At 41.1% G+C, this 12,675-nt stretch overlaps 1 pseudogene; it reads right to left on the bottom strand.

The window, feature by feature from the left end:
• Window positions 1-4,062: 4,062 nt before the first annotated feature.
• On the bottom strand, window positions 4,063-4,618 carry LOC113255924 (INO80 complex subunit C-like; annotated as a pseudogene).
• Window positions 4,619-12,675: the final 8,057 nt, after the last annotated feature.

Here is a 12,675-nt window from a genome sequence, read left to right as displayed (position 1 = left end):
GAAAAGCTTTCAGCTTTTATCATTTTATCATTGAGAATGATATTCGCTGTGGGCTTTTTGTATATGGCTTTTATGACATTGAAGTATGTTCCCTCTATCCCTACACTAAGAAGAGTTTTAATCAAAAAAGGATACTGTAGGGGCGCCTGGGTGGCACAGCAGTTAAGCGTCTGCCTTCGGCTCAGGGCGTGATCTCGGCGTTATGGGATCGAGCCCCACGTCAGGCTCCTCCGCTGTGAGCCTGCTTCTTCCTCTCCCACTCCTCCTGCTTGTGTTCCCTCTCTCGCTGGCTGTCTCTATCTCTGTCAAATAAATAAATAAAATCTTAAAAAAAAAAAAAAGGATACTGTAGGGACACCTGGGTGGCTCAGTCTGTTAAGCATCTGCCTTTGGCTCAGGTCATGATTCCAGGACTGGGATCGAGTTCCACATCGGGCTCCTTGCTCAGCAGGGAGCCTGCTTCTCCCTCTGCCTGCTGCTCCCCCTGCTTGCACTTTCTCTCTCTGACAAATAAATAAATAAAATTTAAGAGGAAGGAAGGAGAGAAAGAAAGAAAGAAAGAAAGAAAGAAAGAAAGAAAGAAAGAAAGAAAGAAAGAAAAGGAAAAAGAATGCTGTCCTGTGTCAAATGCTTTTTCTGCATCTATTGAGAGGATCATATGGCTCTTGTGCTTTCTTTCATTAACATAGTGCATCACATTGATTGATTTGCGGATGTTGAACCACCCTTACAGCCCAGGAATAAATCCCACTTGGTCATGGTGAATAATCCTTTTAATGTACTGTTGGATCCTATTGGCTAGTATTTTGGTGACAATTTTTGCATCCATGTTCATCAGGGATATTGGTCTGCAATTCTCCTTTTTGGTGGGGTCTTTGTCTGGTTTTCGAATCAAGGTAATGCAGGCCTCATAAAAAGAGTTTGGAAGTTTTCCTTCCATTCCTATTTTTTGGAGCAGTTTCAGAAGAATAGGTATTAATTCTTCTTTATATGTTTGGTAGAATTCCCCTGGGAAGCCATCCGACCTTGGGCTCTTGTTTGTTGGGAAAGTTTCTTCTTTTAAAAAAGATTTTATATATTTATCTATATCTATCTATCTATCTATCTATCTATATCTATCTATCTATCTATCTATCTATCTATCTATCTATCTGAGAGAGAGAGAGAGCACACAAGCAGGGAGAGTGGCAGGCAGAGTGAAAGGAGGCTCCCTGCTGAGCAAGGAGCCTGATGTGGGACTCAACCCTAGGACCCTGGGATCATGACCTGAGCCAAAGGCAGATGCTTAACCGGCTGAGCCACCCAGGCGTCCCTGTTGGGAGATTTTTGATTACTGCTTCAGGTTCCTTGATGGTTATGGGTCTGTTCAGGTTTTCTGTTTCTTTCTGTTTCAGTTTTGGTAGTTTATACATCTCTAGGAATGCATCCATTTCTTCCAAATTGCTGAATTTGTTGGCATATAGTTGCTCATAATATGTTCTTATAATTGTTTGTATTTCTTAAGTGTTGGTTGTGATCTCTCCTCTTTCATTCATGATTTTATTAATTTGGGTCCTTTCTCTTTTCTTTTTGATAAGTCTGGCCAGGGGTTTATCAATCTTATTTCAAAGAACCAGCCCTTAGTTTCATGATCTGTTCTGCTGTTCTTTTGGTTTCTATTTCATGGATTTCTGCTCTAATCTTTATTATTTCTCTTCTCCTGCTGGGTTTAGGCTTTATTTGCTGCTCTTTTTCCAGCTCCTTTAGGTGTAAGGTTAGGTTGTGTATTTGAGACCTTTCCTGTTTTTTGAGAAAGGCTGGTAGTGCTATATACTTCCCTCTTAGGACTGCCTTTGCTGCATCCCAAAGATTTTGAACAGTGTGTTTTCATTTTCATTTGTTTCCATGAATTTTTTTTAATTCTTTAATTTCCTGGTTGACCCATTCATTCTTTAGTAGGATGCTCTTTAGCCTCCATGAAACATTATATTTTGTCTTCTATGTGGATTCTTCAGAAAGTGAACTGGGCTTTTAATTTTTTAATTTTTTTAAAGATTTTATTTATTTATTTGACAAAGAGGGAGAGCAACAGAGAGAGAGGGAAAAGTAGACTCCCCGCCGAGCAGGAAGCCTGACGTGGGACTTGATCCTAGGACCTTGGGATCATGACCTGAGCTGAAGGCAGACACTTAACCAACTGAGCCACCCAGGCGCTCCTGTCACACATACATAATATGTATTGCATGAAAACATGACCTTTTTCTCTTGGTTTAAATAAACTCCAAGGTAACTGGACTTCTAAAAAAAAAAAAAAATCAGGGCACCTGGTGGCTCAGTTGATTAAGCATCTGGCTCTTGGTTTCAGCTCAGGTCATGATCCCAGGGTCCTGCGACGGAGCCCTGAGTCAGGCTGTGCACTCAGCAGGGAGTCTGCTTAAGATTCTTTCTCTCCTTCCCCCTCTGCTCCTCCCCCTGCTGGCACTCTCTCTCTCTAAAATAAATAAATTAAATCTTTAAAAGAAATTAAAATAAATTTTAAAAATAAAAAAAATCATGGTTCCCAAGGGCACAGAAATGAATTAGAATATTTTATAGTTACTCATTTACCTTATCCTGCATTACATATTAAATAGTTTCTGAATAGCTAGTAATACTACCTCCACCAATTACAGAAACGGATACGATTTTTTTTGTTGTTTTTTGTTTTTGCAGATGCTATCCTCATTCTCTTCCCATTTTTTCATGGTTATAATACCTACATTGTCAGATCATATGGCCATTACATAATATACTTTCTCTTTTAATCTTCATTTAGTCTCAGTTCTATAAGTAACTAATATTATAACATTTACTCAGAGCCCTTATATTGATGTCTCTCCAGAGAGTTGGTTGTCTGAATTGCATTCTCCAGTGGATTTCCTAGGAAGGGCTCATGGGAACAATATTCCCTGAGTTCCTGCATATTGATAACAATTTGTCTCTGTCCATTACAGTGGAAGGTTAGTTTGCTTTGGCTCACATGTCCTTTTCTTAAATATTTAAAATACATTAACTTCATTTTCTTTTCTTGCATAAATCATTGCTGTCAGACAAGTCTGAAAAGTATCTAATTTGTCCCTTATGAGTCTATGCTCTTTTTTTTTTTTTTAAGATTTTATTTATTTGTCAGAGAGAGAGAGAGCACAAGCAAGCGGAGCAGCAGTCAGAGTAGGCAGAGGGAGAAGCAGGCTCCCCTCTGAGCAAGGAGCCTGATGTGGGACTCGATCTTAGGACCCTGGGATCATGACCTGAAATGAAGGCAGCCGCTTAACCTACTGAGCCACCCAGGCATCCCAAATCTATGTTCTTTTTGTCTGGTTAAAAGATTTTTTTCTTTAAGGTCTAAGGGCGCTGGCTGACTGATTTTGGCTCAGGTCATGCTCTTAGGGTCCTGAGATCCAGCCCCGTGTTGGGCTCTGTGCTAGATGTGGAGCCCACTTAAGATTCTCTCTCTCCCTCGCCCTCTGACCCACCCCCCACGTGCGCCTGCTCTCTCGAGGGAAAAAAAAAAAGTCTAATAAATTTATTAGAATATGTCTTTGTCTTGGTCATTGTAGGTCAATATTTTAGGCACCTGCTATATTTTTTTTCTTGTCAAACAATTTTACTTGAGGCAACAACTGAAGTATATTTTTTTTGAGAGAGAGAGAGCGTGCAAGCATGGGAGTGTGCATGGGGGTAGGGGAGGGGCAGACGGAATGGGAGAGAGACTCTTAAGTAGGCTCCACACCCACCGTGGAGCCCCACAGAGAGCTCTATCTCAGGACCCTGAGATCATGCCCTGAGTTGAAATCAAGAGTCTGACACTTAATAAACTGAGCCACCCAGGTGCCTCCAACTGAAGTATAATTTAATTCAACAGGAAATATCACTCTTGGAGGGAAAACAGAGGGGGGAAACCCTTAAATTAAAGCCAAACATTTTTTCTAAGGCACAGCACTGACATTTCCAGATTGACAGAATAAGTTTGTTTCCATAAAAGAAAATCATGAGTCCAAAATTTGCCTTTGAGACAGTGTCCACTTGGTCTCCATTTCTCAAGGCTCAGGGAATGATGCTTGCAGCCTTCCTCAGGGCCACATAGCCAGTGATGACATTGAATGGCAGCCTCTGAACACAGGAAAACTCTTCAGTGGTGTTGAACTGTATCTTGCTCTGGGGGTCTGTGCCGTTGGCAAGAAGACCTGAAACATCAGAAGACTTCTGAGCCAGTTTAAAGGATGGAGGAGCATCAATACCGAAGTTGCCACGGCTTTGCCCTTTGAGCAGCAGGAATTTGTTTCAGGTTCTTCCAGGTCCTGTTCTTGCCAGCTACCGCACCACCATGGCCAGAGTGCACAAAGTTTGGGTCCTTAAAGGGCAATGGCTTGGCAGCTTTTCCATAGGTCTTGTGCTGAAATTGGAGGGCGCCATTTTTTTCTCTCTCATGGCTTCCATACTGATACCCTGCCTAAAGCTGGTGGTGGACACTTGATTCTTCTCCCTGGCGCTGTAACCCCCGAGCTCCTGCACTTGTGGGAAGGACTGGCTGACCCCTTCTTGCTGTTCTGGGCTATTCTGCAGTGGAAGTACTGGCCACAACTGGAATTCGAGCCACCATTCCTGCCCTCTCTATATTCTTTTAATATGTAGTTTTGAATTTTTTAATTTCAGGAAAATCTTCTTGAGTATTTTTTTTGTTTGTTTGTTGTTTTGGTATTTTTTTCTGTTCCTTTGCTTTAGTTTTCTTTTTCAGAGATTTCTATTAACCTGTTAGTGGAGTCCTTGAAGATGCTCAAAGGAAGTTGCCTAAGGAAAAAAAAAATGTGAGCCAAGGATTTTATATCTTCCTTATCTGTCTTTACTATTTGTCACTTTCTCTTGAAACCTCTTATTTCATTTCTTTTTACTTTAAATTTTTTTATTTTATTTTTTAAAGATTTTTAAAATTTGATAAATTTGTTTTTAAAGGATTTTATGTATGTATTGATTTATTTATTTTGAGAGAGAGAAAGAGAAAGAGTGGGGGGGAGAAGTGGGGGAGGGAGAAGAAGGGGGAAAGAATCCCAAGCAGATTCCACCCTGAGCAGGACCCGGGGCTCTATCTCACAACCCTGAGATCATGACCTGAGCCAAAACCAAGAGTTGGACACTCAATCGACTGAGTCACCCAGGCGCCCCTAATTTAATTTTTTAAAACAATTTTAGTTGAGAGAGAGAGGGATAGCACCAGCAGGGGAAGGGGCAGAAGGAGAGGGACAAGCAGACTCCCCACTGAGCGGGTACCCATCCCAGGGCTCGATCCCAGGACCCCGAGATCATGACCTGAGCTGAAGTCAGATGCTCAACCAATTGAGTCACCAAAATGCCCCTTTCTAATTTAATTTTTAAGTAAATTTTACATCCAGTGTGGGGGTCCCACTGGATCCCACCCCAGGATCCAGAACACACTCAACAGAGTGAGCCAGCCAGGGGTCTCAAACCTTGATATATTTTTTAAAAGATTTTATTTATTTATTTATTTATTTATTTATTTGAGAGAGAGAGCAAGCAGAGATAGTAACAGAGATAGCAAGAGAAAGCACGAGCAGAAGGAGAGAGCATGAAACCCCGTGCCCATTGACTATCACCTTCCTATCACCCCTTCACCCCTCTCCCTAAGCCCTAAGCAACCACTAATCTACTCTCTGTCTCTATAGATTGCTCTTTTCTGAACTTTCATAATAATGGAATTATATAATACTTGGACATTTCTGACTAGCTTCTTTATTTAACGTAATGTTTTCACCTTTTTTTTTTTTTTTTTTGGAAAGAGAGAGAGCATGAGTGGGGGCGGAGGGCAGAGGGAGAGAAAGAGAGAGAGAGAATCTTAAGCAGGCTCTGTGCTGAACATGGAGCACAACTCAGGGCTTAATCTTAGGACCCCGAGATCATGACCCGAGCCAAAATCAAGAGTTAGACACTTAACCACCTGAGCCATCCAGGTGCCCCAGTACTCTGTTCTTTTTATGGGTAAATAATATTAATTGTCTGGATATATAACATTTTGCTTATCCATTTTTCTGTAGATGGACATTTGGGTTATTTCCATTGTAGGAAACAACCTTACCTCTACCCATCTTAGGTTCTCCGATGGGGCTCTTTAACAAAAAAGAGAGATTAACGAGATAAAACGGACACGTTTGTTAACACACGCAGCCACATCAGAGCGGAGAAGCCTCAATGGAGAGTAATTCAAAGTGGTGGCTTAGAACTCTAGCTAATATAGCATCTTCAAAAAAGAGCAATAAATTTATGGCAAAATGACAGGAGAGGACAAAGGAAGTTTTAGGCTTCTAAGGGCAGCAAACTGTGGGAAGGTCAACATATGGGAGGAAACTAATGGAGTGACGTTTGTTTGGGGATTTCTCTGGTGCCGTCTCTGGGCCGATAAGAGTCTGGAGCATCTCCAGTAAAGAATTTATATTCTGCCTTTAGGCAGAAAAGGAGGGTAGAAAGAGAGCTTTTTATGTGTTTGCTGCTTCTTAATTGCCTTTAGTTCAAAATAATTTCATGTCAAAGAGGCATATTTTGGGGCGACACTCTGGGTTTCTTCACTGCCTTCTGGCCGTTAGGAATACTGCTGCCATGAGCATTCACGTACAAGTTTTTGTGGAGATAGATGTTTTCACTTCTCTTGGGTCTATAATCAGGAACGGAGCTGCCGAATCATTTTATTTACGCTTTGTTTCCATTAAATGACATGGTCTTCAGGATGCGCCAAGTGGTCGTCCCTCCTGCAATCTGACACTCAGTCCTGGGCTACACGCATTGACGACCGGGACCGGGCCGTGTACAGCTAGGAGAGGCCAGCGCAATCGGGAAGGGGTTGTTAACCAAGTCACCAAGTCACTTGAAGAGTAAGGGGAGGATGTGCAGACATATAGCTGAAGAAAGGAAAACTGAAAGGAAAAAGAGAGACGTATTCAAAGATCTGAAGGGTTGTTACACAGAAGCAGGGTTAACCACAGGGTAGAAGTAAGTGTACTTGGTGGAAGCTTCAGAGAAACATAATGGGTCTGAAGATTTTCCTTCCTTCCCTCCTTCCCTCCTTCCCTCCTTCCCCTCTCCCTCCCTCCTTCCCAATTATTTTATGTTTTGACTACATAAAACAGGAATAAAACATAAAAAGAACAAAATATGTGCAGCGATATCTTGCATTCAGTTCCCCTTCATATAGGCAGTTTCTTACACATCCTTCAAGATGTATAAACAGATTTTTTTTTTAATTTTAAGGATTTTATTTTTTTTTAAGATTTTATTTATTTATTTGACAGAGAGAGAGACAGCCAGCGAGAAAGGGAGCACAAGCAGGGGGAGTGGGAGAGGAAGAAGCAGGCTCCCAGTGGAGGAGCCTGATGTGGGGCTCGATCCCAGGACCCTGGGATCACGCCCTGAGCCCAAGGCAGACGCTTCACGACTGTGCCACCCAGGCGCCCCAAGGATTTTTTTTTTTAAGATTTTATTTATTTGACAGAGAGAGCCAGCCAGAGAGAGGGGGAACACAAGCAGGGGGAGTGGGAGAGGAAGAAGCAGGCCTCCCAGAGGAGGAGCCCGATGTGGGGCTCGATCCCAGGACTCTGGGATCATGACCTGAGCCGAAGGCAGACGCTTAACCACTGAGCCACCCAGGCGCCCCAGGATTTTATTTTTAAGTAACCTCTACACTTGATGTGGGGCTAGAACTCACAACCCCAAGATCAAGAGTCACATGCCATTCCATCTGTGCCAGGCAGGCACCCCAGATTTTCTAATTTTATAAGAAGAAATTTAGTATGCTTTAAGAGAGAGTAAAAATGTTTCTAAATTTAAAAAAAAAAATTCTCTTATGGTGACCCAATCCTGTAATAAGGACTGTCTCAGGCATTCCCTATCCTGAAGATATTCAGGAGAAATACACAAATGATCATCTATTAATCTTATGGGACATTTTTCTCTTGCAGTTTATTTGTTTTTTTTTTTTTTTAAGATTTTATTTATTTATTTGACAGAGAGAGACACAGCCAGCGAGAGAGGGAACACAAGCAAGGGGAGTGGGAGAGGAAGAAGCAGGCTCTCAGTGGAAAAGCCTGACGTGGGGCTCGATCCCAGAACACTGGGATCACGCCCTGAGCCGAAGGCAGACGCTTAACGACTGAGCCACCCAGGTGCCCCTTGCAGTTTATTTGTTGAAGAAACTAGATTGTTATCTTACAGAATTTCCCACCTTCTGGATTTTGCTGATAGAATTTTCTGCATTTTGGATTTTGCTGTGTGGTGTCTTTCCTTTGTTTTATGAATTTCTTGCAAATTGGTATTGGATTGAGAGGCTAAGACTCAGATTTGATTATTTTAGTAAGCCTAGCTCATAGATGGTGGTGAGTTCTTCCGTCAGGAGGCATATAATATCTGCTTATCTCTTTTTGTGATGTCAGCAACTGTTGTCGCTCAAAGTGCTGATGTTCTCATTGTATTATTCCTTCTTCATTTATTAGCTGCCATACTTTTTTTTTAAAGATTAATTTAATTTAGGGGCGCCTGGGTGGCTCAGTCGTTAGGTGTCTGCCTTCGGCTCAGGTCATGACCCCAGGGTCCTGGAATCGAGCCCCGCATGGGGCTCCCTGCTCAGCGGGAAGCCTGCTTCTCCCTCTCCCACTCCCCCTGCTTGTGTTCCCTCTCTCACTGTATCTCTCTGTCAAATGAATAAAATCTTAAAAAAAAAAAAGATTAATTTAATTTATTTGTTAGAGAAAGAGAGAGTGGGGAGGGGAGGGACAGAAGGAAAGAATCATCAGGCAGACTTCCTGCGAACCGCAGAGCCTGATGTGGGGCTCAATCTCACAATCCATGAGATCATGAGCTGAGCCAAAATTAAGAGTCGGATGCTTAACTGACTGAGCCACCCAGGCACCCCAACTGTCATACTTTTATAATGAAGAACTTCCCCTCAAAGTAGTTGTTGGCAAGGCAAGATAAATTTTTGTTACTTTTTCCTTATCCAGGGTTTTCAAAATAGCGGGTTGGTTCCCTATCGTCTTACGATGACTAGTATTTTTTTAAATAACATTATGAATTCATGGATTTAAATCTATTCAATGTGTTCCATTGTGGTTATTATCCCTGTTAACTGGGGATGGTTACACTGGGAGCCTCCTCAGTTTGGCTCTTGGTTTCTTTTAGTAAAACCTTAGTAGTCTTTGATAGTTTCTCCCATTCTCTCTTCAACCCCCTACAAATCAAGTGTAATCCCCACCATGTGAAAGAAATTGGTCTTGTTAAGGTCATCAAAAACCTCCTTATGGGGCGCCTGGGTGGCACAGCGGTTAAGCGTCTGCCTTCGGCTCAGGGCGTGATCCCGGTGTTGTGGGATCGAGCCCCACATCAGGCTCTTCCACTATGAGCCTGCTTCTTCCTCTCCCACTCCCCCTGCTTGTGTTCCCTCTCTCGCTGGCTGTCTCTCTCTGTCACATAAATAAATAAAATCTTAAAAAAAAAAAAACTAACAAACCTTAGCAAGCCTAAGAAAAAGAGAAACACAAATAACTAAAATCAGAAGTAAAAGTGGAGACATCATTACCAAACTTATAGAAATAAAAAGGACTGTGAGAGAATACATGAACAGTTATACACCAACAGATTAGATTATCTACATGAAAATGGGCAAATCCCTAGAAACAGAGGAATTGCTAAAACTGATTCAAGGAGAAATAAAAAATCTGAACAGACCTATAACAAGCAAAGATAATGAATCAGTAACCAAAACCTCCCAACAAAATAAAAAGTCCAGGACCAGATGGCTTCACTGGTGAATTTTACCAAACATTTTTTTAAAGTTTTTTTTTTTTTTTTTGAGAAAGAGAGAGCACAAGCAAGGGGAGGGGCAGAGGGAGAGGGAGAAGCAGACTCCCCGCTGAGCAGGGAGCCCGATGAGGGGCTCAATCCCCAGACCCTGCAATCATGACCTGGAATGAAGGCAGACATTTAACCAACAAGCCACCCAGGCACTTCTGAATTCTACTAAACATTTAAAGAATTAATACCAATCCTTTCAAACTCTTAAAAAAGAAAATAAAGGAGGATGAAGAGGAGAAGGAATGTGCTCGGTCATTCCATGAAACCAACATTACCTTGACACAAAAGTCAGAAAAAGGCATCACAAGAAAAAAAACTACAATTCAGTGTCATTCAGTTCATTTACAATACCATGCAACTATCACCTCTGTCTAGTTCTTAATCATTTTCACCACCGCATAACAAAACCCCGTATTCATTAAGCAATCATTCCCCTTATCCCCTATCTCCAGCCCCTGGCAACCACCAATCTTTCATTTTTATGGATTTACCTATTCTGGATAATTTATATAAATGGAATCATACAATATGTGATCATGTGTGTTTGGCTTTCTTTCACTTAATATAATGTTTTCAAGGTTTATTCACATTGTAGGATTGTTGATTTTCTAAGACAGGAGAAAACTTTCAATATTTTACCATTAGATGTGTATGATATCCGCTGTAGGTTTTTGGTAGACACCCACTATCAAAAATTTTTAAAGTCTTATCTATTTCTAGTTTGCTAATAAGTTTTTTAATCATCAGCAGGTGTTGAATTTTATCAAATACTTTTTCTGCAACTATAGAGAGGATTACATGATCTATCTATTTTATTCTGTTAATGTGATAAATTATAGTTTGGTTTGCCAATGTTAAACCACACTGGAATTACTGAAATAGAGTCAGGCTGGTTATAATGTTTCTTTTTTTTTTTTTTAAAGATTTTATTTATTTATTCGACAGAGAGAGAGACAGCCAGCGAGAGAGGGAACACAGCAGGGGGAGTGGGAGAGGAAGAAGCAGGCTCATAGCAGAAGAGCCTGATGTGGGGCTCGATCCCATAACGCCGGGATCACGCCCTGAGCCGAAGGCAGACGCCCAACCGCTGTGCCACCCAGGCGCCCCTGGTTATAATGTTTCTTAATGTCTTTTAACATATTGATAGATTCTATTTGCTATTTTGTGTGGGATTTTCACATCAAACTTAATGAGAGAGGGGGCCTGTACTTGTCCTACTTTATAATTTAAATTTATATTTAAACTATATATATTTAAATTATATATAATTTAAAATTTTTTTCAGGTTATAGTGTCGCAAAATGAATTGGAAATCTTCTTTTTCTCTATGATCTGGAAAAGTTTTTGTAAGATTGGTGTTATTTCTTCCCTGAATGTTTGGACTAATTCACTAATACATCCATCTAGGTTTACAGTTTTCTTTGTGGGAAAGCTTTTAAATGACATATTCAGAGTACTTAATAGATATATAGGACCACTCAGAATTTTCTCTTACTTCTTTGATCAGTTTAGGTAAGTTTTGTTTTCCTAAGAAGATATCTATTTCAAGTAAATTTTAAATTTTATTTATTTTTCAAAGATTTTATTTTTAAGTAGGGGCACCTGGCTGGTTCAATCGGTAGAGCGTATGACTCTTGATCTCAGCCTTGTGAGTTCGAGCTCCACCTTGAGTGTAGGGATTACTTAAAAATAAATTCTTTTTTTTTTTTTAAAGATCTTATTTTTAGAAAATAAACCTTTTAGAAAACATGGAGTTGTTCCTTTGGCCACAAATATGCGAATCTAAAAGAAACATGACATTGCAGACATCAAGGAAATGGGCACTATTCAAAAAGGAGCACCCCAAGGGGCGCCTGGGTGGCTCAGTCAGTTGAATGTCTGCCTTTGGCTCTGGTCATGATCCTAGCGTCGTCCTGGGATCGAGTCCCACATCGGGCTCCCTGCTCAGCAGGGAATCTACTTGTCCCTCTCCCTCTGCTGCTCGCCCTGCCTGTGCTCTCTCTCTCTCTCTCTGTCAAATAAATAAATAAAATCTTAAAAAAAAAAAAAAAAGGACGCCCCTCCAATGTTGCCAGAGCAAAACTGGAGGAGTCTACAATGTTACCCAGCATGCTCGGCATTGTCGTAAACACACAAATTAAGGGCAAGATTCTTGTCAAGAGAACTAATATACATATTGAGCATAATAAGCACTCTAAGAGCTGAGAGTTTCTTGAAGTGTGTGAAGGAGAATGATCAAGAAAGAAACCAATGAGAAAGGTACTTGGGAAGCACCAGCCTGTACCACCCAGAGAAGCATACTTTGTGAGAACCAGTGGAAAGGAGCCTGGGCTGCTGGAACCCATTCCTTATGAATTCAGGACATGTGTAAACAGAATGAAAGACCACTGGACCGTGGAAAAAACAAAAGAATGTAAAAGCAGTAGTCTGTATCATTTCTTCATTTAATTCACCAATCTGGTCCCTGCAAAAACCAGATGCTGGAGGATGTGTGTGAAATACTATAAATTCAGCCAAGTAGTAGCCCTAATTGCAGCTGCTTTGCCATATGTGGCATCTGCTAGAGCAGATTAACAGGGGCCCAAGTACATGGTATGCAACCCTTGGTCTGGCAGATGCATTCTTTTCCATCCCTATCAGAAGGAAGAAAAGAAACAGTTCACATTCACTTGTAAAAGGCAACAATATACATTCACAGTCTTACCCCAGGGCTATGTTTACTCTTCTGCTCTCTGTCATTAAGTGATCTGGAGAGAGCCAACCAGCTAGACATCTCTCAGAGAATCCCAGATCGATCTGCTATATTGA

Source organism: Ursus arctos, unplaced genomic scaffold, assembly GCF_023065955.2.
Source record: "Ursus arctos isolate Adak ecotype North America unplaced genomic scaffold, UrsArc2.0 scaffold_21, whole genome shotgun sequence".
In the NCBI taxonomy this organism is placed as follows: Eukaryota; Metazoa; Chordata; class Mammalia; order Carnivora; family Ursidae; genus Ursus; species Ursus arctos.
The sequence above is the reverse complement of the archived record's forward strand: the minus strand, read 5'-3'. Positions and strand labels throughout refer to the sequence as shown.